This window comes from Arvicanthis niloticus, chromosome 1 (genome assembly GCF_011762505.2).
Source record: "Arvicanthis niloticus isolate mArvNil1 chromosome 1, mArvNil1.pat.X, whole genome shotgun sequence".
Lineage (NCBI taxonomy): Eukaryota > Metazoa > Chordata > Mammalia > Rodentia > Muridae > Arvicanthis > Arvicanthis niloticus.
The window spans coordinates 89,222,399-89,246,026 of record NC_047658.1 but is presented as its reverse complement, the minus strand read 5'-3'; the positions used below and the strand labels follow the sequence as shown (position 1 = coordinate 89,246,026).

Genomic DNA, 23,628 nt, shown 5'->3' with positions numbered 1-23,628 from the left:
TAGCCCAGGCTATATATATGTTCTGGAACTCACTATGTAGCCCAGGCTAGCTTTAACCTCATGGTAATCCTTTTGCCTCCGGGCTGCTGGCTGGAATTCTGGCATATATCATCAAGCTCAGAAAACTCTTATTTATTATTATTATTATTATTATTATTATTATTATTATTATTATTATTATTAGTGCTGTCTTTCTAGAATTGAGAGGTGGTGGGGGAGTGGTTTAATGAGCAACTCGGTTGCTTGGGATCAAGTTTCTATTACTTGGACAAACAGGTTTACAAAAGAACATAAGATCTGGCTCACATTTCAACTTATGTTCTAATATTTGTCCCTGTTTACTCCAATTTTTGTTACTTTACAATTTATTTTCAATTAAAAGAGAAACCAAACAAAAGAGGTGTTCAGTAAACTGGAAGAGCCTATGCAGGACCTCCAGCCAGCTCACACTTACTCCTACGGTTTCTGGAGGTGACACTGGCCTTGCCTGAGGACAGGGTGAGCCAAAGATGGCTTTCAGAAGAGGTGGCTGTGGTGGCTCTCTCCACTCTGATGTCTTCCATCTCCTGTTGTTCACTCCCTTCTATCTCCAGGTTGCCCTATCCTGTGCAATCCCCAGTCTGTGGGAGAACACCTCCTCTACCAGGCCCGGAGCCAGGAGCCCCGTCATCTGGTCCCGATGGATGGATGACTTGGGGGCACCCACGGCCAGTGCCCAAGCCCTTGGCTCTGCTCTCATTCATTCAAGTGGCCGCCTGCCCAGGTGGGAGGAGTGTCACGTGCTGGTGGCAGACTGGGAGGGAAGAATGTGGCTGCTTTCACCTGCTGCTGCCTCCCTTCCTGTCCAGGCTGGAGGCAACCAGAAGATAAGATCAGCTAAGCCTGAAAAAGGTTGTGTGTGTGTCTGTGTGTAAGTGGAGGAAGGGGGTTGGCTAATCCATGGAATAGAGTCAGAAAAATCAAGCTGATTTGCTAACAGTTCAAGGCTCTATGGTTGTAGCTTCAACTTTACTGTGGTGGCCCTCTCCACTCTGATGTCTTCCATCTCCTGTTGTTCACTCCCTTCTATCTCCAGGGTGCCCTACCCTGTGGGATCACCAGTCTGTGGAAGGACACCTCCTCTACTAGGCCCACAGCCACCAGTCCCAATGGATGGATGACTTGGGGGCAGCCATGGCCAGCGCCCAAGGCCTTGGCTCTGCCTCACTCATTCAAGTAGCCGCCTCTCTCTGGCCCAGACACTTATGGATCACTGTGTTATTAAAAGTGGAGGTGAAAATGTAGGCTCATACTTATAATTCTGAACTGGAGTGACTGAGGCAGAGGGATGGAAAGTCCAAAGCCAATCTGGTTTCCACAGTGAGACCCTGTCTCAAATAACAATGAAAAGTCAGATGTATTTAGGTGGAATCTGTGTCCATCTGTCTTGAAAAAAAATAAATTTTTACATTTCGTTTATTTGTGTGAAAGTTACAGGACAACTTGTAAAAGTTGGTTCTCTCCTTCTGCCATGTGGGCCCGAGGGATTGAACTCAGGTCATCTTGCTTAGCTGCAAGTGTCTTTACCCACTGAGCCATCCTACCAGCCTCAGTTGATTTTTTGAGATGGGGCCTCACTATGCAGACCCTGGCTCACTGTGTTGCACAGACTGGATTTCAAACCCATGGCAATTTTTGTGCTTCTGCCTCCCAAATTCTGGTTTCATAGGTGGGCATCGCCGCTCCCAGCTACATTTTTGCCTTTAATTTTTCTTACATTGAATTAATTAATTAATTATTATATGGAGTGGGGAGAGTGTATGCATGCCACAAAAGGACAACTTGCAAGGACTGGTTGTCACCTTCCACAATGTAGGTACCAGAGTTGAAACTCAGGTCATCAGCCTTGGCAGCAAGCACCACTGAGCCATTTATCTCCCTCCCCCCCCCCCATTTTGCCTTTAAACAAGTAATGAGGAAGGACTCCTGAAGTAGGTGGCTTAATATGGGAGTGCATCTGTAGAGTTCTGAAGACCTTTGTTTGGAATAAAACAATATATCAGCCCCAGCAGAAGTCATTCCCACTGGGTGTGAAGGATGGGTCCCTGTTCCTCTCTTCTCAGTCCTGGGTCTGGAGGGCTCTTCAGCTCTCCGCCCATCCCCATCTCCCCCACACTCCTCTGCCTGCTGGTCCTTTCTCCTTTGTCTCTTTTAGTCAGGCAGCCAGGGCTGCCCTAACAAGGTGTCAAGCTTCATACCTCAAACAGCCGAATGTGTTTTCTCATTGTCTGGAACCTAGAAAACTAAGGGCAAGGTGTGGGCATCCAGCTGGTTCTACTGAGGATGTTCATGGCTGGCAAGTGGCTGCTGTACTCTTCTGACCTGTCCTCTGCCTCTGTGCAGGATACTCGGTTCTCTCCCCATGCTTTCTCCTTTACAGCATTCACATGGGAGGTAAGCTTTCTAACCACTTCATTTTTAAATGTAATCACCACTTTAAAAGCTCCATTGCAAATATAGACGTTCCCGGGGTGGGGGTGGGGTGGTTAGAGGTTCAACCTAGGAATTTGAAAGGGCTTAACTCACCCCATAACACAGCTGCAAGTAGCAGGTGACTGAAGGGAAATAGGTAAGCTTCTTCTCCCCTTGTTTATCTCACACCCAGCTCCATACACAAGTGCCAGGAACTTGCAGAACGTTGAGAGTTGAGAGCACCATGTGAGTTGTCATGCACACCTGTGACCCCAGCACTCAGGAGATAGAAACAGGAAGAGTAGAAGTTCAAGGTAATCCTCCGGTACTTAGTGAGTTTAAGGTTATCCTGGGCTACATGAGATCCCTTCTCAAGAAAACATGGGAGAGAGGGAAGGGAGAAAGGAAAGGAGGAGGTGGGGTAAGATGGCTCAGCATTTAAGGGCATTTGCCACCAAACTGGATGGTCAGTATGGACCCTGTGACCCACATAATGGAAGGGGAGGAGAGAACCAAGTCCCACAAGTTGTCCTTTGATATTCACATGCGCACACACACACACACACACACACACACACACACACACACGCATGCAAAGGTCTCTACCCCTAAAATCCTCAAAACCTGTGTGCCAACCTGTCCCTCAGCCCTGAGCTCCATAGCTCCATATATATATCTTACTATATATATAGTCCTGCACTTCTCTCCCAGTAGGATAGAGATGGGGCATACAGACAGCCATGCTGTGAAGCAGATGGAGAAAGTGACAAGAGGAGACGATGGTCCTCAGAAAAGTCATGGACCCTGAGGAGGGAGGGTGACTGGCCAGTCATTTGTGAGGGACTTCTTGGAAGAACTGGCATGGAAATCTGGATCTAGACAGATGTCAAGAATTCCTTAGAGGGAGACACTCAGAGAAAGAAGCAAGAAAGGGGGATCAGAGCTCCCTAAAATGCTCTCCCTCACCCACCCCCATCTCTCTGTCTCTCTGCCTCTGTCTCTGTCTCTATCTCTATCTCTGTGTCTCTGTCTCTGTCTCTCTCTCTCACTCACACACATATACACACATATACTATGCTGTGTAGTTTTATACACAGAAGCTAAGACTCCTACCAACTCAATGGCATAGTTATTTTTTTCGACTTCATTTTATGGGTAGGAAAGCAAGCTACACGCTACACCAAAGAGAGGCTAGGCAAGCTACACAAGGTGGTGACTGGCAAGTGGCAGGGCTGGGACTTGAACCCAAGTTCCTCACTGGCATGTTCTGAAAAGAAGTGAAGGGGACAGATGTGTTTGGCGGAACGCCTGTGGGAGTTTGCCCTTTGCTCTGCAGTCTGTGGGAGCCGTGGGAAGCTTTCTGAGGTGTATGTGGAGGAAGGAGCACATTCGTTGACAGTCTAGTCTCAGAAGAGTTATTCCAACCATTCTTTTCTAGAGCTGGGAAAATCCATCCCTAACAACCATCCTTTCTCTCTCTCTCTCTCTCTCTCTCTCTCTCTCTCTCTCTCTCTCTCTCTCTCTCTCTGTTTATCAGGGCAAGGTTTCTCTTTGCGAACAGCTCTGGCTCTGTCCTGGACCTCACTTTCCAAGGCAACCTTGCAGATAGAGTGCAAACTTAGCAGTTACTGCTTGCTTTTTTGTCTTGCTTTCCCTGCAGTAATTACAAACACCAACATTTGCTCAGCACAGTGCCAAGGGCTCTCTGCATGCCTCACCTCATGCCTACCGCTGCCCCATCTACTGAAGAGTCTACTGAGGTCAGAGAGGTAATGGGATTTTGCCAAAACCACCAGCAATACAAGATGGAGGAAGGGTCCAACTCCCTACGGTATCCCAGGGCTCTGTGCCAAGGCCTCCTCTCAGACAAGCCTCCCTGATTCTGACCTGCTCTCTTAACTGCCTATCTGTATTCACGGGAGTGTGCCTCCCTAAGGCGGCAAGCAGGCAGGGCCCAGCTCCCTCCCAGCCTCGCTCCATGAGCAGGACCTTACAAGCCATTTTGATAGGTAGTCCCTACCACACAGCAGCTACTGGGAAGTGAAAATGCCTCTGGGGAACGAAGATATGCCATGGGTATGAGACACAATGCAGTCTCCAAAGGCAGGATGTGAAAATGAAGTCAAGACACTGAGTCCTGGACTCCAGTGCGAACATACGTTACATTGCAGAACTGCGTGCTCAAAAGTGGGTTAAAGTGGCCGGCAAGGGCTCAGCAGGTGAGAGCACTCGATGCCAAACCTTGCAGACTGTTGGATTCAGTATGGTAGAAGGAAAGAATTGGCTCTCCCAAGCTGTCCTCTGATCCAGGTTGTGGAACATGTGCGCCCACCTCAAAATAAAGAATGTGATTTGGAAATTAATTTTTAAAAGTGGTCTGCTGGATATGAAGGAGATGTTTTTAATTCTAGTACCTGGGAGACAAAGGTAGGTAGATTTCTGTGAGTTTGGAGCCAGCCAGGGCTACATAGTGAAACCCTGTCTCAAAAAAAAAAAAAAAAAAAAAAAAAAAAAAAGATATAATGATTTTAAGGCGGTGAGTTGGGGTTAAATGCATACCTGAGGCCCTGGGTTCCATTCCCAGCACTAAAAATAAAAAAGGTAACCATTTGTATGTTACAGATTGTCCTTTTTTTTTTTTTAAATCACAACTGAGAATAAAATAAATTTCTGTTTATGGTGGTGTATACTTTTAACCCCAGCACTTGGAAGCTGGGGCAAGAGGATTTTGAGTTCATAGCCAGTCTGGGATTCCATAGCTAGACCCTGTTTCAAAAATCAAGGCCCAGAGTTGCAAGTGTGCCTGGTTAGCATGTCCAAGGTCTGGGGCTCCATCCTCAGGCTCACATCACAGGATGTTTAATTGCTCCCACATTCATGATTATGGATCATATTGTATCAATATAAGACAGCACTGAGCTTGCACAATGAATAAGTGCTTAAATATGGATTGGTTACTGCAGTGGACGTGTTTGGGGCCAAATAGGCGCTTTTTGAGTAGAAGCCAACTCCTGTGAGCAGAAGGCCACAGAGGCATGAAGGAAGTTGGAGTGAGGGTTTGGGGTGGGGGTATGAGATCAGAGTGTAGGAAGGCAGTATAGGGAAGTGGTGTTTAGGCTGTTTGCAGAATGAAATCATAGTTCCTAGCTGTTTTTCTGTGATGGTAGCAGCAACATTTGTTGAGCACTGAGTATGCACTAGGAACATGACACCATCTCATTTAATCCTTGAGTCAAACCTGTAAGGAATTGTCACCTCTCCAGCACAGAAGGCCACTCAGGGTCACCCAGCTGTGACCGGAGAAGTCGAGTGAAAGGTTCCACTGCACCTGCCTTCTCAAGTGAACTGCAGTTCTACTGACACCCTGACCCATGGTCTGGTGCTTCTGGTTACCATAGCAACAAGAGTCATCCCCACTCCCACACAAAGGTAGCCAGCCCCCCATCCAGAAAGAAAAATTCACATTTCCACTCTCTGATCTCCAATAGCTCACCCACCCGTTCAGACCTGCCTGTCAAGCCTCTCAAATTCAAGGCCTCAGGGAACCAGTTGGGGGCTGGGTAGCCAATCTTGATCAAGGCAGTTGTGGAGGATGGCACTGGGCCCAGCCCCCCCCCCCCCCATGGCTCTAGGCCTGAAGCTGAGGCCCCCAGAGGTGAGAATGAAGTGCCCTTGACAGGCTCAACTGTGTTATCCTCCAAAGACCCCCTCTGTGTGTGAGCTGCATGCAGCAGAAGTCCTGGAACGGGGAAGAAGGTTTCATGACCACAAAAGCTCTGTCTTCTGAGTAGCAATTATATCTTTAAGTTGTGGGTTTGAACTTGAAGAAACCGCTCAGGTCTGGTCAGAGACACAGCTTAGCCCCAGAAGCAAACCTTGATCTGAATCTTCTGTAAGGAACTGAGTGCCTTATACAGAATAAAACTGCCTTTTGGGGGCCTCTGGGGAAGCCATCTCAGTGCAAGCCACTGAGCTAAACGCCCAGAGTATGGCTGAGAGAGGTGGGTTTCAAAGTCTAGTTCTCCTCATAGCCATAGCTGCAGCCCCTGGGTGCACTGTTGGCAAGGCGTGTTATCAGGCACCACCCACCCCTCCTGAATGAGAAACTCCAGGTTCAACCACCTTTGCAGTTCTGCGTCATGCTCAAGCATAGGAGTCACTGGCCAATGTCTCTCTGCTTAAAGGATGGCGCCAGAGTAGGGCATAGTAGCACATGCCTATAATTTCCAGCTTCTCCAGAGTCTGAGGCAGGAAGGTGGAGAGTTCAGCCTGGGGTTCAAGTAAGTTGGAAGCCATTCTCGTGAGACTCCATGTCAGAAAACAAAACAACAACAACAAAAAAACAAGAAACCAGGGAAAGCAGCCATAGTGCCTGGCAATGGCTGACAACTTCTCACACAACAAAACCCAAGCCTGATGTTACCCAATGACATGGAATCTTTTTCTTCCAACTCTTTGCCGTGCTGGAGATATATACCCAGGGCCTTGAACATTCCAGGAAGTGTCCTACCACAGAGATATACCCCAGCCAGAACATGCATTGGATCCAGATTCCAGGGGTCTTGTGTGTCTGTTAGAATTGGAGCCACCCAGGCAGACCTTAGTTCCCTTCCATTTCTTGTGGATCTCAAACTCTCATGGAAGATGATGTCACAAATCAAAGCCACATCAAACTTAAGAGATTGGGACCATTGGAATCTGGAAATTAGATGTTTAGAGAGAGTCTGAAAACCAGATGCAGGTGAAATTCAATGAAACCCGAAATGACTATAGCTGGGGACATGGCTCAGCTCAAGTGGTACAGCATACGCTTAGCATGCTCAGAGATCTTCAGTTCCTTCCCCAACATCCGCTGTCCCAGAGAAAATGCTATGTGAATCACAGTCAGGCCTTGGGGAACATCAGTTTGTGATCCTGTCCACAAGGATGTGCCAAAGCCAGAAACAGTGACATAGGCCTTAAGAGACAAGAACATCATGACTGTGATCTGCTCTCTCTCTCTCTCTCTCCCTCACTCCCTTCTTCCCTCCCTCTCTCTCTTTCTCTCTCCCTCTCATTTTCCCTCTCTCAATGTGTGTATGTGTGTGTGTCCATTCGCAGTGTGGTGCGAGATTATAAATTTTCTTGTGTGTGTGGGTACACAGGCACATGTGTGTAGAGGTCAAGCTGGGCTGTCATGCTTAGGGACATCAATCACCTGCTTTGGGACAGGGTCTCTCATTGTCCAAGACCTTAGTAATTAAGCTAACTTTGGTGGCCATCCTGCTCCAGGAGGTCCTCCTGGCTTCGCCTCCCCAGAGCTATAATCGTGTGACACCATTCCTGGGATTCTTATGAGGGATCTGGGGGTCGAACTCAGGTTCTCACACTTGACTGCTCAGCAAGTGCTTCACTGGGCATGCTATCTCCCCAGCCCCTGGGATGGCTTTCTGGTTGTGAAAACTGGTATGGCTTCTGGGAAGCAGAGTCAGAGAAAGAACTCTCAAGTCACCTGCAGGTATTTAAACTATACTGACAGCTGGCTCTGCCCTCAGGGCTCCTGAGTTGCTTGTCTGGAGTGTGGTATTAGCCTGTAGTTGATAAAATTCCCCAGAAAACAGGAACCTGAAGCAGAGTTTGGGAAAACAAACCAAAACAAGGATGATACACTTTTAGTAAAGGTTCAGGAATAATAATAATAATAATAATAATAATAATAATAATAATAATAATAATAATAGAAATAGTAATTATTATTATTACTATTATTATTGTTGTCATTATTATATGTGTATAAGGTACTAGGGATTGAACCTAGGAATTTGTGTTTTACTAGGCAAGCACTGAAAACATTTTGTTTCGTTTTTAAACTTTGAGACTGAGCCTCATTGTGACTGGCCTTGAGCTCCATCTTGCCTGGATTAGCCTCCGTGCTGGGATGACAGGCGTAGCCTACCATGCAAGGCTCTTGATGTCATCTCTACCATGTAATGGCCGTGCTTGGCTCACATGCTACACACAGTTAGAGGGTAGACCCAGCTTGGCTGGAGAGCCCTTGTTCACACACTGCTGAGCTTGGACACTGAAATGCATGCAGTCCAGGGAACTGGCAGCCCAGCCTGCTGGCCAGCTTCTCCTTAGGGCAGTGGCCCGTACAGGCTCCCTCTACTGCACCTCATCAACTGTTCTGGCATCTCTGAATTATGACAAAGTCACGCTGAAAGATTCTAAGATTCTGGGCCATAGGTTCCAAGGCTGGGCCCTGGTTCTTTTGTCCACTTTAGGACTTCACTGACTTGCCTCCACTAGGTAGCTAAAGCCTTACCCCCCCCCCCCCCCGACAATAAATAAATATTGAAATACATGTTCTCTGGAGCAAGCAAGGTGATTGGTGGTTCACTGCCAAACATGCTCCCTTCCTTCTAGAATATAATAATTCCTCCATGAGAATTATTTTAATAATATATCTATAATAATAGAATAATATCTATATCTTAGATGAAAACAAGGCACAGAGAGGTGAAGTGGTTTGCTTCAAGTCACACAGAAAGCCTAGGGGGATTTTCATTTTGGCAGTGCTGGATATTCAACCCCGGGACTTGAGCCCACACCTAACTGCAGAGCCTGCTTCTGTGACCACTGTTCAGTGCTTCCTTGTCATCTATCTTAATGACCATCTGTAACCTGCCACCATCCCCAGTTACCACTACACCCACGCACAAACTTCTCAAGGTCAGCTACAAACCTGCTTGGTCTGCTTGGTCTGCTTGGTCTGCTTGGTCTGCTTGGGCAGCAAAACTGGGCTCTTTCGGTCTTGATTGGCATCTAGACCTTCCTCCAACCTTCCTCCGCTTTGAGCCTGAATCGGGAACTGATAAAATCAATTCTATACAACTCAGGAGAAAGAGGCTGGCAGACCTGCCCTGTTTGTTTGTGCAGGTAGCGTTCCTCATAACTCCAGGGCCACCATCCATAATGGAGTTGATTGAATGACATCCCTAAGTTGTGCGGCACACAACCCATACAGCTGGGTGCAGCAGCCCTGGAGGCTGGAGGTAAGATGTTCAGGATACACGGGTGTAGGAGCCGCCCTGGGTGTCTGTCTTTATTGCTGTTCAGAAATAAACCATCAAAAAGAGAACAGCCCAGAAGGAAATGTCTCTGTGTATGATGGGGGGGGGGGGGGGAAGGGATGGGGTGGGGCTATGTGCTGATGCTTTGGGGAACTGCTTGCACTGAGAGCAGGAAGTACTTGATTCTTCCTGAGACCTCTGCTTCCAGCTGGAGAAGGGCCCTTCCTGGCTTGTCTCAAACTGAGCACATTACAACTTCAGTAGGAATCTCGTCTCCTCTCCAGATGCAGCCCTTGGGTGATCCCTGCTGGGCTGCCTTCAAGCCACCCTATTCCAGGCCAGTTTTTACCCTGGGCTCCACCTGCCTCTGGAAACCCAGAGCTGATGGGAACTGACTCATAGCCAGAGCCTCGAGCTATGCCCTTAACTACTGTTCCCCTGGCCTGTGTGTTTTCCTGTATTTGTTTTACTTTTACAATCCAAGTCAGGCCCTGTGCCAGGGCTGCACCTGAATGAGCTTATGTGTCCCTTCCCATGAGCCTGAGAGGTAGGAATTACAATCATTCCGTTTTATAGATCAGATCTCTGAAGTTCAGAGAGACTGGGTCAATTCCCTGAAGCCACACAGTTAGAAAGTGAAAGAGCTAGGGACCGAACAGTCTTTTGTACACTGAGGGCCAAATTCTTCCTTATCTTTCCAGGGAACAAGAGGCATCACACCCTCGGAGTTTGTCTGTTTGTAGTCTCTACCCTGACCTCAGGTAAAGCCATGTGGGTTCTGTTGCTGTTGCTGATGAGGGTGATGGTGGTGATGATGGACAAGATAAAGATGATAATCTATAGGAGTGGTGCTTAGGAGTGAGGATAATGGTGAGGTCGGAGGCACTGAGGGGGATGGTCCTGGCCATTTACATCTTCCTGGAACAGTTATTGTGAGAAGACTCAACTGAGGAAATACAGACAGCCCATACTGTCTGTCAGCTCTGTAAGTGTTCCCTGGCTTCTCTGTGAAGACCTCCAGACCTGGCCCCATTGCATTAGGGCTTACTAGATACCTCCTCCCCCCAACCTGAGATCAGAGACAAGAAGGAAGAAGAGGGAAAGGAAATGTGGCTCAGTGTCAGAGTGCTTGCCTAGCATGTGCACAGTCCTGGGTTCTGGTCTTAGTACTGCAGAAAACAACACCAACCCAGAAAGGACAGCACCATTGTCCTCCCCTATGGACTTCCGAGCTCCCCACTACAGTCTAGCTTCTCTTTCCCCTGCACTGAGTCCAGGCCATACATTCTCTATCTTGTGCCAGGACCAGGCTGCTAGCCTTTTGCCTGCCTCCCTCGTTGGAGCCATTAGTTCAGAGGAAGTTGCTACTGTTGGGAAGTTTGGAGGCAGATGCTGGTGCCCCACATTAGAGGGACCCTAGAATAGCAGTCACATGCTAACACTTGCCACTTGCCAGCCTTTGTTGGGAGAGACCAAGATCTTAACCCACACAATGATACAAGGTGATTCCCAGCTGAGCTGAAAGCTGAAACCTTTCGTTTAGCTGTGGGTGGCCCAAAGACATTCAGAGCCATGTCCCAGGGGGAGAAACTCTCTCTCTCTCTCTCTCTCTCTCTCTCTCTCTCTCTCTCTCTCTCTCTCTCTCTCTCTCCAGAGACAGAGTTTTTCTGTATAGCCCTGGCTGTCCTGGAGCTCATTCTGTAGACCAGGCTGGCCTTGAACTCAGAAATCCGCCGGCCTCTGCCTCCCAAGTGCTGGGATTAAAGGCGTGCGCCACCATGGCCCAGCTGAAACTCTACTTTTCATCCACTCTGGTTCCTCAGGGACACCCAGAGGGCAGGGCCAGGCAAATACTGCATCCTGCACCCAAACTGCCCAGGTCACTGTCCCAACTTTGTCATGTTGCCATTAATGACCTTCGGTAAGTGACTTAACTTCTCTGATTCCATTTATTACCTGCCAAAAATGTACAAAATGCACAACTCTGCTGACTGTTTCACAGGACTACCATGAGGTGAGAAAACTCACTTTGCCTGTGTGTAAGTGGAGACAGTTACACTACCTATCTTTATGGTTGCTAAAAGAATTCAATGAAGTAAAGCAAGTGCTTAGAAGATAGCACTTCCCCGGGCGGGGGCGGGGGTGGAACACATGAGAGCAAAATCCAGGATCCTATTCCCAGCATTCAAAACAAGAAAGAGTAAAACCTCTAACTGTTGCTATTGTATTGACAGGAGAAAGCCACAGGGCTGCATCTGTACCATTATTGAAAGTATCAGCATAAGTCAGTAGAACAACCATTTCCAGAGCAGCAAGGTGGGAGGGCTCTGGGAGGAGCTGAGATGCCTCTGGGAGGGGTCTTCAGGGAAGAGCTTTGGGTTATTACACTGCCAGCTCCACCAGGAGCAACACTGGCCACACCTCAGGCTAGCCCTACTGGAACGGCCCTATTGGGAGATATAGGATTGAGATGGGGATGGGTTAGGGATCTCCAGTTGAGGAGTAGAGGAGGCTCCTGGGATCTGAACCATGGCTTGGTATTCCAGCTATATTTTCAGCATGTATTCTAACTCAGGTGTGTGCCCATCTCCCTCCACACCTCCTTCCTTTCCTTCCATCATTCTTCCTCCCCAGATGTTTGCTGAGCATCAGTGTGGAGCCTCAAACTCAGCTCCCACAGTGAATTAAATACCCTCACTTTACTCCTGGTTTAAATTTCTACAAAGTAGGTTATAGTGTCCAGCATGTGAGGCATCTCTGCTTCCTGCCTAGGATGTTTCCAACCTCTGAGTGCCTCGTCCCACAGAGACCCAGGTTCTGCCAGTGGTTCATAACCCTGTGAACCCCTAACTGTGCTCTGCAGCCAGTGGACCAGAGCCAGGGTGGGGTAGGTGTGGGGGTGGGTGGGTGTGAGTGTAGGTGTGGGTGGGGAATTGGCACCTTCCCCAGCACGCCTAGCCCTAACTTGATCTTTCAGCGTTCCAGGAACTGGTGACAGTGTTTTTGGCTTTGTCTCATTCTCATGCTCTCCCTAAGAAACCAATGTCATCCATGGGCCAGCCTTTGGAAGGCATGCTCTGCACAAGTCTGCTCACACAGGCATGATGGGCCAGATGCCTAGGTGGGAAACCCCAATGGTGCCTCTGGGACTGAAGGCTACACAAACTGCCTGGAGGGGGCAGAAGTGAGAAGTTGGGCAAGTTTTACTAAGTCTCAGCCTTGATGCCTAAAGGGCAGGAACAGGATAGACAGGGATGCCCCCCTGAGACCCTTTTTACCCCCAGCAGGTAGAAGCCCTGCCTCCAAGAGAGTAAACTCCTTCCCGAAGTTCTTCCTTTCTAGACTCAGCAGCCCTCAGTGTAGCTGCTGCTCTTTTCCCTCAGATGCAGAGGGCTGGGGGCTGCAGTCAGGGCTCTGCCCCAGCAGGCTCAAGGCTGAGTCTCACTTCTGGCCTCTCCCCTTTACCTCCCATCTTCCCTGTCTCCTCCCCTTCCTCCTCATCCCCCCCCCCTTCCTCTTTTGCCTTCCCTGAATGAATACTCACTTCCAGGTGCCAGGCATGCTCTTGCTATCTGACACATGCCACCCCCAATTTCTAAACAGTCCTTCAAAGGCTGCCCCTAAATTCACAGCCTCAGACCTGACAGCTTTCTGTAGTTTCTTTCTCTAACACAATCAATCCAACAAGGCCAAAACCAAGGGCTTCTCACTATGGTGTGAGCAGAGGGCAGAGGTGTTCCCCTCACTGTGTGTGAGGACACACACACACACACACACACACACTCACACACACACACACACATTGAGAGAGAGAGGGGGGGAGAGAGAGAGAGAGAGAGAGAGAGAGAGAGAGAGAGAGAGAGGAAGAGAGAGAGAAAGAGAGAGAGAGAGAACACACACATGCACAAACACATTCACCAGTCTAGAAATGCCAGCAATTCCAAGCAAACCGAACCTGTTGCAGACTTGCATCTCTGCTGGAAGTGTTAAGAGGAGCCAGCTCAATAGAAGTTCCAGAGAAAACAGAGCTTTCATCTTGGAATGAGCTCCCCACACACTGAGGGAAAGCAAGCAAGCCTGCTTGGCTTTGTCCTTGAAGTCTACATCCCAAGGTCAGCCAGGAAGGAAACATCCATGCGTGCCCAGGTATTTCCAACTCCCCACACCCACTAAGATTCTCCTAGTCTGGGGGTGCTGGGGTAAGCGAAGGAGAAGGTTGCTTTCACTGTGTGGCCTTGGGCAGTTTGGAAACCTTCCAGAGCCTCCAGAGTCCCACAAAGTGTTTGGTCACAAATGACCTTCTAGAAAACTCAGAGTCATCGATAAACAAGGATCTTTAGCATCTAAATAAATAATCTCTTTGTGGTAGCTTTTGCCTCTAATCTCATGGCTCAGGCTAGCCCGAATAGCATAGTGAGAGCTTGCTTCATAAACTAAAACAAAGAGGGGCCTGCAAGACAGTTCAGGGGCAAAGGGGCTTTCCTGTCAAGCCCTGGGTTCCATACCCAGGACTCACACAGCAGGAGAGAGTGGACTCCTGAAACTCGTCCTCTGACCTCTACAGACCTGCGATGGCGTATTCGGACCTATACACATACTGACCAAATGAATATAAAGCTGCAGTAAACTGAAGCAATGATATCTCTCAAAACACAACTCCGCAGGCTTTCAGTTCATTTCAAATCTAGTTACATAACACCCATGTATTCAGGATTTACTGTGGGCCAAGCAAGCCCTGTGGTAAGTGCTTTGTTCTTTAACCCTCAGAGTGTTCATCTTGAGGGGAGAATCATTATTTCCGATTTACAGACAGGAAAACTGAGGCCCAGACAGGCTAAGGGACTTGCCTGAGTCTCACAGTCCCTAAGTAGTAGGGCTGGCTGGATTTGAATCTCCTGTTACCTGTGAGATAACAAGCCAGGGTTGAGAAGCACAGCATCTTTCTGAGTTTCTTATCAGCTAGCAAGAGTTTATTTGACTCCACAGATGCAGTTTGCATTATAAAGTAATTTCTAATTTGTTCAAAGTCAGTATGAAAATACAGACTTGATGCCCCACTACCACTGTGTGTGTGTGTGTGTGTGTGTGTGTGCGCTCTCGCACATGTGTGTGTATGCACACCTAAGCAGGAGTCTTTGGCCAACAACACACTTTGGGTGGTGTTCCTTAGGAATGGACTACTTTGGGGTTTTTTTGAGTTGGAATTTCTAACCAGAGCTGACTCTTGGGCTTGGCCGGTGAGCTCAGGGATCATCCTGGCTCCCCCTCCCCGGGGTTGAACTACAAGAGAGCGCACCGCACAGAACCCAGCTTTTCCACTTGAGTTCTAGAAGCCAAACAAGTTCTTGTCCGTGTGCAGAACATAAACCTGAAGTCTTAGGATCTGGTTCCAGTTGCTGGTTTCAGCCACTCTGCTCCTCTGAGCCTGGGTAGTGATGGCCCCAGGGCAGCAGCCCTGTGTGTGCCCAGAAGGACCTAATGTTAGTACAGGGCTGATGAGGCCAGCACTTTGCCTGCCCCATTTGGCAGATGGGGAAATGAAGCTCGGAGAAAGACTCAGTTGGTTCCATGTAGCTGAGAAGTGTCAGAACCAAAGCCGGAGCCCAGGACAACTGAAGTCAAAGCTTCTATTTTGTTATTGTCATCGTCGTGTGTGTGTGTGTGTGTGTGTGTGTGTGTGTGTGTGTGTGTGTGTGTGTTGTTGAGGATCAAATCTAGGCACATGCTAGGCACATGTTCTACCATGGAGATACATATACCTAGTCCCCTAAGTGCTTTTCTCTTCCTTCCTTCCTTCCTTCCTTCCTTCCTTCCTTCCTTCCCTCCTTCCTTCCTTCTTTCCTTCCTTCCCTCCTTCCTTCCCTCCTTCCTTCCTTCCCTCCTTCCTTCCTTCCTTCCTTCCTCCCTTCCTTCCTTTTTTTGTGGCAAATCTAAATTATAAGCCATTTTAAAGTACACACTTTGGTGTGATGAAGCATACTTCTGCCTTTGCACAGCTGCTTCTGCTGTTCATTCCCAGCCTTTCACCACCACTAACATGACAGGAGCATGAAACACAGCCCACACCCCTCCCCCACCCTCCCCTTGATGACCTCATCTATGTGACTTCATACAGTTTTTGCTCTTTTGTCATCATGGCCCCTGCTTTAAAAATCAAATTCTCGCTTAAAACCTAATCCATAGGGTTGGAGAGGTAGCTCAGTGGGCTAAGTGCTTCCTGCACAAGCTTGAGGTTCTGAGCTCAGATCCTCCGTGGCTATGTAAAACACTGGCTTGGAACTTGATAGTAGGCCAGACTGGCCTCAAACTCATGGAAGTCTTCCTGCCTCTGCTTCCAGAGTGCTGGAATTAAAGGCCTGGGCCACCATGCTGGACTTGCCTCTTGGCTTTTTAAAGGCCATTTTCTATACGTGGACTTCCTTTCTCATTCTGTTCCCAGAAGGAACCTATATATCCTTCAAAACCTACCTTAGAGATTTCTTTCTTTTTGTACCTTTTCTTGAAGTGTTGTGACAGGGTCTGGCCAGTTAACACTGCCATTACCAGAATACCGAGGTCCTGTTTACAGAAAGCCAGGCAGTAGTGGAGCGATTTAAGTGTATTGACTCATTTAATACCTGAAATAACCCTTCAAGCCAGGCACTGTGTATCACCTGTTTTCCCCACAAGGAAATAGTCACAAAAGAGCCAAATTATGGACCTGAAATGGCACAATTTATCTAAATCACCTGGGAGACAGAATGGTTTTGAAGTCTGGTTGTTACTTTCCATCATGCTATTCTTAAGAGTATAAAGGTGGCCTCCAGGGCACTATGGGATCATGGAGGTTCCTGCCTGGTCTAAAGGGAAGTTACCACTGCTTAAAATCTCAGGACTAACCTACAGTGTTGAAGATTTATGTTTTAAAATTATGTGTGTCTATGTCTGGGTATGTGCATTTGAGTACAGATGCCCAAGGAGACCAGAGGCATCAGATCAAAGTCAAGCATTCTGCAAGGTCAATTCAGGCCCTTAACAGCTGAGCCATAGCTCCGGACCAGCTAACCCACACTTTTAAAAGCAAGTGTAGGGCTGGGGAGATGGTTCAGTGGATAAAACACTTGCTTTGCAAAGGGGAGGCTAGAGGTTACATCCCCAGAGCCTACATACAAGCTGGGAAGGTGTGGAGGCCATGGGTAATCCCAATGCTCAGGGAAGGGGCAGAATCCTGGGGCAAGCTCATGATCGAAACCAGCCAGATCAATGAGAGATCTGGGTTCAGTGAGAGACGCTGTCTCAGTAAGCAAAGTGGAGAGGCTGGAGGAAGACACAGGATATCAGTCTCTGATTCCACACACAAAGACATAAGCATACAAACCACACATAATAGCATGTGAACACACACACACACACACACACACACACACAATGGGTGTGTGCCTCATAAAGGCTGCCCCAAAGCTTTCTTATTTATTTATTTATTTATTTATTTATTTGAGCCCTGTGGAGCCCTGTCCTGAACTTACTCTGTAGACTAGGCTGACCTTGAACTCATAGAGATCTGTCTGCCTCTGGCTCCTGAGTGTTGGAACTAAAGGTGTACACCACTACTGCCTGACTCATTTTAAATTAAACCTTTTTTTCTATTTATTTAATATTATGTGTATGTACCAGATGTGTGCCTGGTGTTCACAGAGACCTGAAGAGGGCATTGAATCTCCTAGAACTGGAGTTATGGATGGTTGTGAGCCACCATGTAGGTGATGGAGATTGAGTTTGGGTCCTCTTCGAGAGCAGCCTGTGCTCTTAACCACTGGCCCATCCTTCCTCAGCCCTCTTGCCCCAGGCTTCTCTGTCATCTCAGCAGTCTCCTGTATCCCAAAGACAGACACCAGAAATCATTCCTGCATCTTAGCTCAGGGCCTTTCTAACTACCACACTAGGACCTTTTTAGTACCACGGCATGCTTAGACTCTGATGTGAGCTGGCCCTGACACTCACAAGAGAAATATACCCTTGGTTCCTGTCCATCGCTCTGGACTCTGGTTGTCCTTGAGGTGTGGAAGAGTCCCCAATGGTGGCTCAGCATTGCCTCCACCACAGGGCCATCTTAGTGTCTCCCCTGTCCAGAACAAGCCTTCCTGAATTTTATTTGCACCATCCTACTGAGTACTCAACAGTTTGGAAAGGCCATTTTGCAAATGGGAAACTGTAGCTCTGAGACAGGAGTCTGCCTGACCTGAGAAGGGACAAAGCTGGATTGAAATGGAGTCTCTCTGATTTTAACACTTTGCTAGTCTGGCTGTTATTAAACATTCTATCATACTTACTTGTTTGGTTTGGTCTTTTGAAACAAGGTCTCGATATGAAGCTCTGGCTGGCTTAGCATTTTCTATGCAGCCATGGCTAGCCTCGAAGCTGCAGTCCACCAGTGCCTTTTGAGTACTGGGATTACTGGCATATACCAATCTGCCATATACCACTCTGCCATGTTCCAGCTAACTTCTGATGGTCCTATTAGATCTTTGAGGATGATCATAATCTTCCTGCACTGTTTTCTGGACCCAGAAGGCATAGAGCACACAACCAGGAGACTGAGCAAGCACTCAGCTTTGTCTGGTTCTTAAATGTATGTGTCTCCCTGTGTTTGCACCCTGTGTGGTGATATTCTCAGGCTGGAAGGAGATGTCAGATTCCCTTAAACTAGAGTTACAGGTGGTTATGAGCTGGTTGGCACGGGCTGCTGGGAGCTGAACTTGGGTCTTCTGGAAGAGCAGTGATCACTACCAGCTCCCCAGCTCCCCACTCTAGCCCACAGTTCTTAATCACCCTGTCTCCTATTGGATGGTGAGAAGGACACTGGCTGCAGTCAGGGAGAGCCCCTCAATTAAGCCTTTGGCATCATCTCTGCCCACTGGGCACAGACTTGAGGACTGGATCTTTCCTGACCCTTGAGCTCAATGGAAGGTGGAGGTAGAGGGGAAATGAATTTGTCCTTGACCACAGGTAGACAGAGGTGAGCTTGCCTGTCTGTGTGCTTTGGAGTCTGCCTTATGTCAGTGTGCACTTGTAGCCACTGTCTATTCATGTATGCACATATATGGCTTCTGTGTGTGCAATGAAAAAGAAAGGACCTTGCTCCTCCAAATTCATATCCTGTGAAGTTAGTTGAGAACAAAGAACAAGAGTTTGAAACTTGACCCTGAAATGGTAATTTGTAAGTTAGTGCCCTGTCTGTGCAGCAACATAGATGGTTCTAGAAGGAATAAGTGGGGTTGAGGAAAGTCACCATTGCCCAATGGTGTGGAGGGATTATACAATTAGCATTACATCTCTGCCCACAACATTGCTATTTTATGTATTTTCTATGCTATTTATGTATTTTCTATGGGCCAGTATACATGACTGTATAGGTGCTGAGAAAGGTCTAGAAGAAATATTCCATTTGAAGATGGTGGTTACCTTTAGGGAGTAGGAACTTAAAAGGGTTTGAGAGGAAGAATGGACCCTTCTGTTTGCTTGCTGGCAGATGTCCCATTATAGAACTTTCCAGATCCTCATCCAGGGATCACGTCAGACTAAGCTGTTCCAAGACCCTCGCTGTTGGAGATGTTTATGAGTGGGAAAACTTTGGAGCTTCTTTCCTGAACCCTGTGTCTCCGTTTCTCCTCCTTTGTTCTGTTCTCTGTCCCTCATGTCCTGTGTTCACATCTATGCTATGTGACATTCTCTAGACATTAACTTTGTGCTAAAAATCTCGGAATGGTGGAGAGACAGCACAGATTGGAACTAGGATCTGGGCTTCTCTTACAATGCCTCTTACAATGGTGTCTTCCAGAGATGGATGGCCTGTGCGCATCTCCCCTCCCCCTCACTGAAGTCCTCAACTTCCTCACTGTGAAAGGGGAACCCGAGAGCACGAGAGCGCACGAGGGATTGCTTGGCGGCGCGACACGGGATGCTCTTAAGTTTTGCTATTGCCACCTTTTGAACTACAGCTTGCCCCGCCTACTCCGCATGAGGACTTGACCACAACCCTTTCTTCCAGCAGCGATACAAGTGCGACCCTCGCTGGCTGACTCGCTGAGCGAGTCTTTCCCCTGTCTGCCTGCGTCCCCAGCAGGTCCAGTCCCACTGTCCCCGCAGTAGCGAGCTTGGTGGCGGCCAGACACCCTACGCCCTCCTGTGAGCAACTGAGGCTGGGTAGCCGGCTCTCAGCCGCTGTCAGGCACAGAACTGCGGTCATTGCCCGGGTGCGCGCGCGGAGGTCGCTGTCATACCTGTTTAGGAAGCTGCTCCAGTGTGCGGTGATGGCAGCTAAGGTGGTGGCGTCCGAGTGTCTGTGGAGCTGGGTCACCTGTAGAGCCCGGGACGCTGTAGGCGGAGGGAGTGCGGAGGGCGGGGACCGACCAGGAGGGCCTGCGGGAGGAGCCTGCCTTCCTGGGTTAGTCCGGCTACCTGCAACGTCAGGCTCCCAGGCCACTTTGTTCCAGGTGACAGGTTCCAGGTCAGTAACTTCTGTAGTCCCCACAGGCCACTTCTCACCGCCCCTTCACACCCCCCCACCCCCGTGCCATTCTTTATACACGGAGTGGGAATGGGGGTTGGGAGAAGGTAACGACAGGGGACTCCATACCTACATTGGTGCAGAAAAGCCTTCCTCCGTGTATCCTCACTCTACAACCTGCATAAGTCACCCATGCTGGAGCACATCACACACACTGACACATCACCTTACAGCCCTGTTCAACTGATGCAGAGATTTCACTTCACAAATTGGGGATTTCAGGGAAGCTCTGCTGCTGTTGGTCTTCCCAGAACATTCTTGCTCGTGGCAGATCATGAGATATAACCTCCACCTCTGTGGTAGATAAGGACAGGCCACCTGGAAGTCTGGGAAGTAGGCTCCTTCCCAGTGAGCCTACCCACTTCACTTATGGTGTGATTTCAAGTAATCACTGTTACTCCTGGGCTAGGGGCTGAACATGGCTTGTCCTGTCCAAGTTGAAGTTGAGCCTCCATTTTAAGAGGAGACTAGGTGGAACTTAAGGAGTGATTAGGAGACCCCTGAGGAGGGGATAGCTCATCTACCCAATTAACAGATTGGCTCATCTATGTGGTCAACGGATTAGTGGTCATCTCACCTTTGCAGGCAACTAGACTAGATCTCCCAGGAGAGCCCAAGTTGGCTCTGGGGCTCTGCCAACAAGGGACATCACCAGGTGCAGGACCTAGTGACCTTGGTCCAGAATTGGGAGCCAAAACAAACTTTTCTTTTGAATGTATCCAGCATTGTGGTATTTACAACAGAGAACAGACTAAGGACACTTGTAGTGTCACTCCCTTCCTTTCCCTCCGCTGTCCCCTCTCCTTAGGTCAAAGCTACCTTGTGTCCATTCAGCTTTCTTTCCTGTAGCCATGGTTTCAGTTCATGTGTGTCTTTCCACAGATGGTGCTAATACATGAGTTCTTGAAGATTGCATCACAGGCACCTATTGTACTTTTAAAAATCATTGAAGACCCCAGAGTCTTTATTTACATGGGTGCTCTAGCTTGTTTTCTGTGTAGTAATAAATACTACAAGCAAAACCAACTTGGGCAGTGAAGGGGTTTATTTCATTTTCCACACTCCAGTCTTGGTCAAAGGAAGCCAAGATAGGAACTAAGTAGCTCTGGAAGCCAGAGCTGAAGCAGAGGCCGTGGAAGACTAATGCTTACTGGTTTGTGCCCCATGGTTTGCTAACGCTGCTTTCTTATACAACCCAGGACCACCTACCAAGGGATGGCGGCTTCCACAGTGGGCTGGGCCCACATCACTCATTAATTAAGAATGTCCACAAACTTGCTTACAGGCCAATCTGATGAAGAGGTTTTCTCATTTGAGTTTCTCTCTTCCCAGAAGACACACTGACAAAAAAACAAAACAAACAAACAAACAAACAAACAAAAAACCAAAACACCACGATTTATACCCATTTCTATTTTCTAGGTGAGAAAGTAACACACTGCATAGCACATGCTTTCAATCTTAGCACTTGGCCAGAGAGGCAAGAAGACCCAGAGTCTGAGGTTAGCCTGGGCTACATAGTATACGTGAAGTCTACCTCTAACCTAGACATGGATTCTCAGTCAAGCCCACCAGTATGCTCATTCCTGCGTACACACACACACACACACACACACACACACACACACACACACACACACATCCCTTATGCCCTGACATAAGTAAAATGCTCTTACAAATCATATCTTTCTGGAAGGGAGACTTCTGGGCGGTCACCGTTAGCATTTCAGTGACTTTTTTTTGGAGGGAGGGGGCTGGCTCCTTAACAGGCCCTTGGACTGTCCAGTGTGCTTCTGTTTCTGGTCTGTTGCCCCGTGTTGTTTCAGTACAAGACAATGACAGAATCCCTGCTTTGGCATGCCTTAAAGATGGCCTGTCCCTATGGGAGAGTCATGCTGGATTTGAATCTCCATTGTGAGGTGTAGACAGGATGCTGTTCCAACTTCTTAATCCAACCATTGCATTTAGAGGTGGGGCCTTTGGGAGGTGACTGGCACTAAGTCATCAGGGTGGAGCCCCATGATTGAGTACTGGTGGCTTTATGAGGAAGAGAAAGGGCTGGGCTTAGTGGTCATACCTGTAATCCTGGCGCCCAGGTGTTGAGGCAAGAAGAGTATGTGTTTGAGGCCAGCCTGAGATATTAGTGATATCTTGTTTCAAAAGCAAGCAGGCAGGCAGGCAGGCAGGCCCACAGGAGAGAGACCATAGTATCTGGATACACAGAGTCTGACCTTCCTTTGCTGTGATACCCTGGATCACCTTGGTATTCTGTCAGTAAGAAGGCCAGTTGCAGCTCCTTGACCCTGGCCTAGAACTGTATAACAGAAAACAAATTAAGGCTCTCACCATTGCCTTTGCACTTTGCTTTTAAAATTATACTTATTTATTCATTTGTGTATTTATGTACCCATTCACTGATTTAGTGTGGTGTGTGTGTGTGTTGTGGGTACATCCATACATGCACATGTAGAACAACTTGCAGGAGTCTGTTCTGTCCTTCCACTGCGAGTGTCCTGGGAATCAAACTCAGGTTTGGTGTCAAGCGTGAGCCAGTAGCAGAACCATCTTGGCAGCTTTGCACTTTGAATACAACCATTAGCTTAGTTGAAAAGACACACAATGTCCTGGTGTCATTATGAAAGTGAAGCTGGATGTTTTATACCCATTGGAAGGGTCTTCGAAAACTGCCGCTCTAGCATCTTTGGGAGGGAAATTGTTACTAGTTGGTTGTTACATGCCTACAAAAATGGCTATTTCATATGGTTCAACCCAATGTGTGTTATTGCGAAGACTTTCCCCTTGGCCGGGCTGTGTTATAGATGTTGTTAGAATGAGCTCCCTGGGTTAGGATGAGTGGGCCTTGGTTGTTGTGATCAAATTTGTACAGCTCACATTCCTTTGGTGTCATGATTTCTAATGAGGGGTGCTGGGAGTTTGGAGGTATCAAAAAACTCCAGGTAGCCTGATGGCAGTTTGACGAGTGTGTTTGTCTGTGTGTGTGTGTGTCTGTGTGTGTGTCTGTGTGTGTGTGATCATGAAGGTGCACATGTGAACGAATGTCTGTGGAACACAGAGACTGACATCTGGGGTCTGCCTCTATCACTCTTCACCCTAGTTTTTGAAACAGGATCTCTCGATGAACCTGGAGTCCAGTGACTGAGCTTGCTGGCTAGCTAATGACCTCTAGGGATTCCTCACTGAGCTGGTTATTTTATTTATTTATTTATTTATTTATTTATTTATTTATCTATCTATTTATTTTTGTGAACCTGATGTAAGCTAGGGTCATCTGGGAAGTGGGAACCTCGATTGAGAAAATGCCTCCATCAGATTGGCCTATAGGCAAGCCTGTGGGGGCATTTTCTTGTTTAATGATTGATGTGACAGTGCACCCTTGGGCAGGTAGTCCTGGGTGATATAAGAAAGCTGGCTGAACATGAGCCTGGAGAGCAAGCTGGCAAGTATTATTTCTTTATGCTCTCTCTCAGTGCCTGCCTCCTGGCTCCTGCTTGAGCGCCTATCCTGGCTTCTCTCGATGATGGACTCCAACTTGTAAGATGTAATAAATGCTTTCTTTCC

The 23,628-nt window shown here is 48.0% G+C and overlaps 1 protein-coding gene across 1 annotated transcript in view; it reads right to left on the bottom strand.

Moving 5' to 3' along the window:
- Scnn1b (sodium channel epithelial 1 subunit beta) overlaps positions 1-19,903 on the bottom strand; it is a 61,079-nt gene extending 41,176 nt beyond the window's left edge. Inside the window, exon 1 of the mRNA XM_034520435.2 lies at positions 19,763-19,903. The gene's annotated coding sequence lies outside the window, so the exon portion shown is untranslated. The remainder of the gene's footprint in view (positions 1-19,762) is intronic.
- Positions 19,904-23,628: the final 3,725 nt, after the last annotated feature.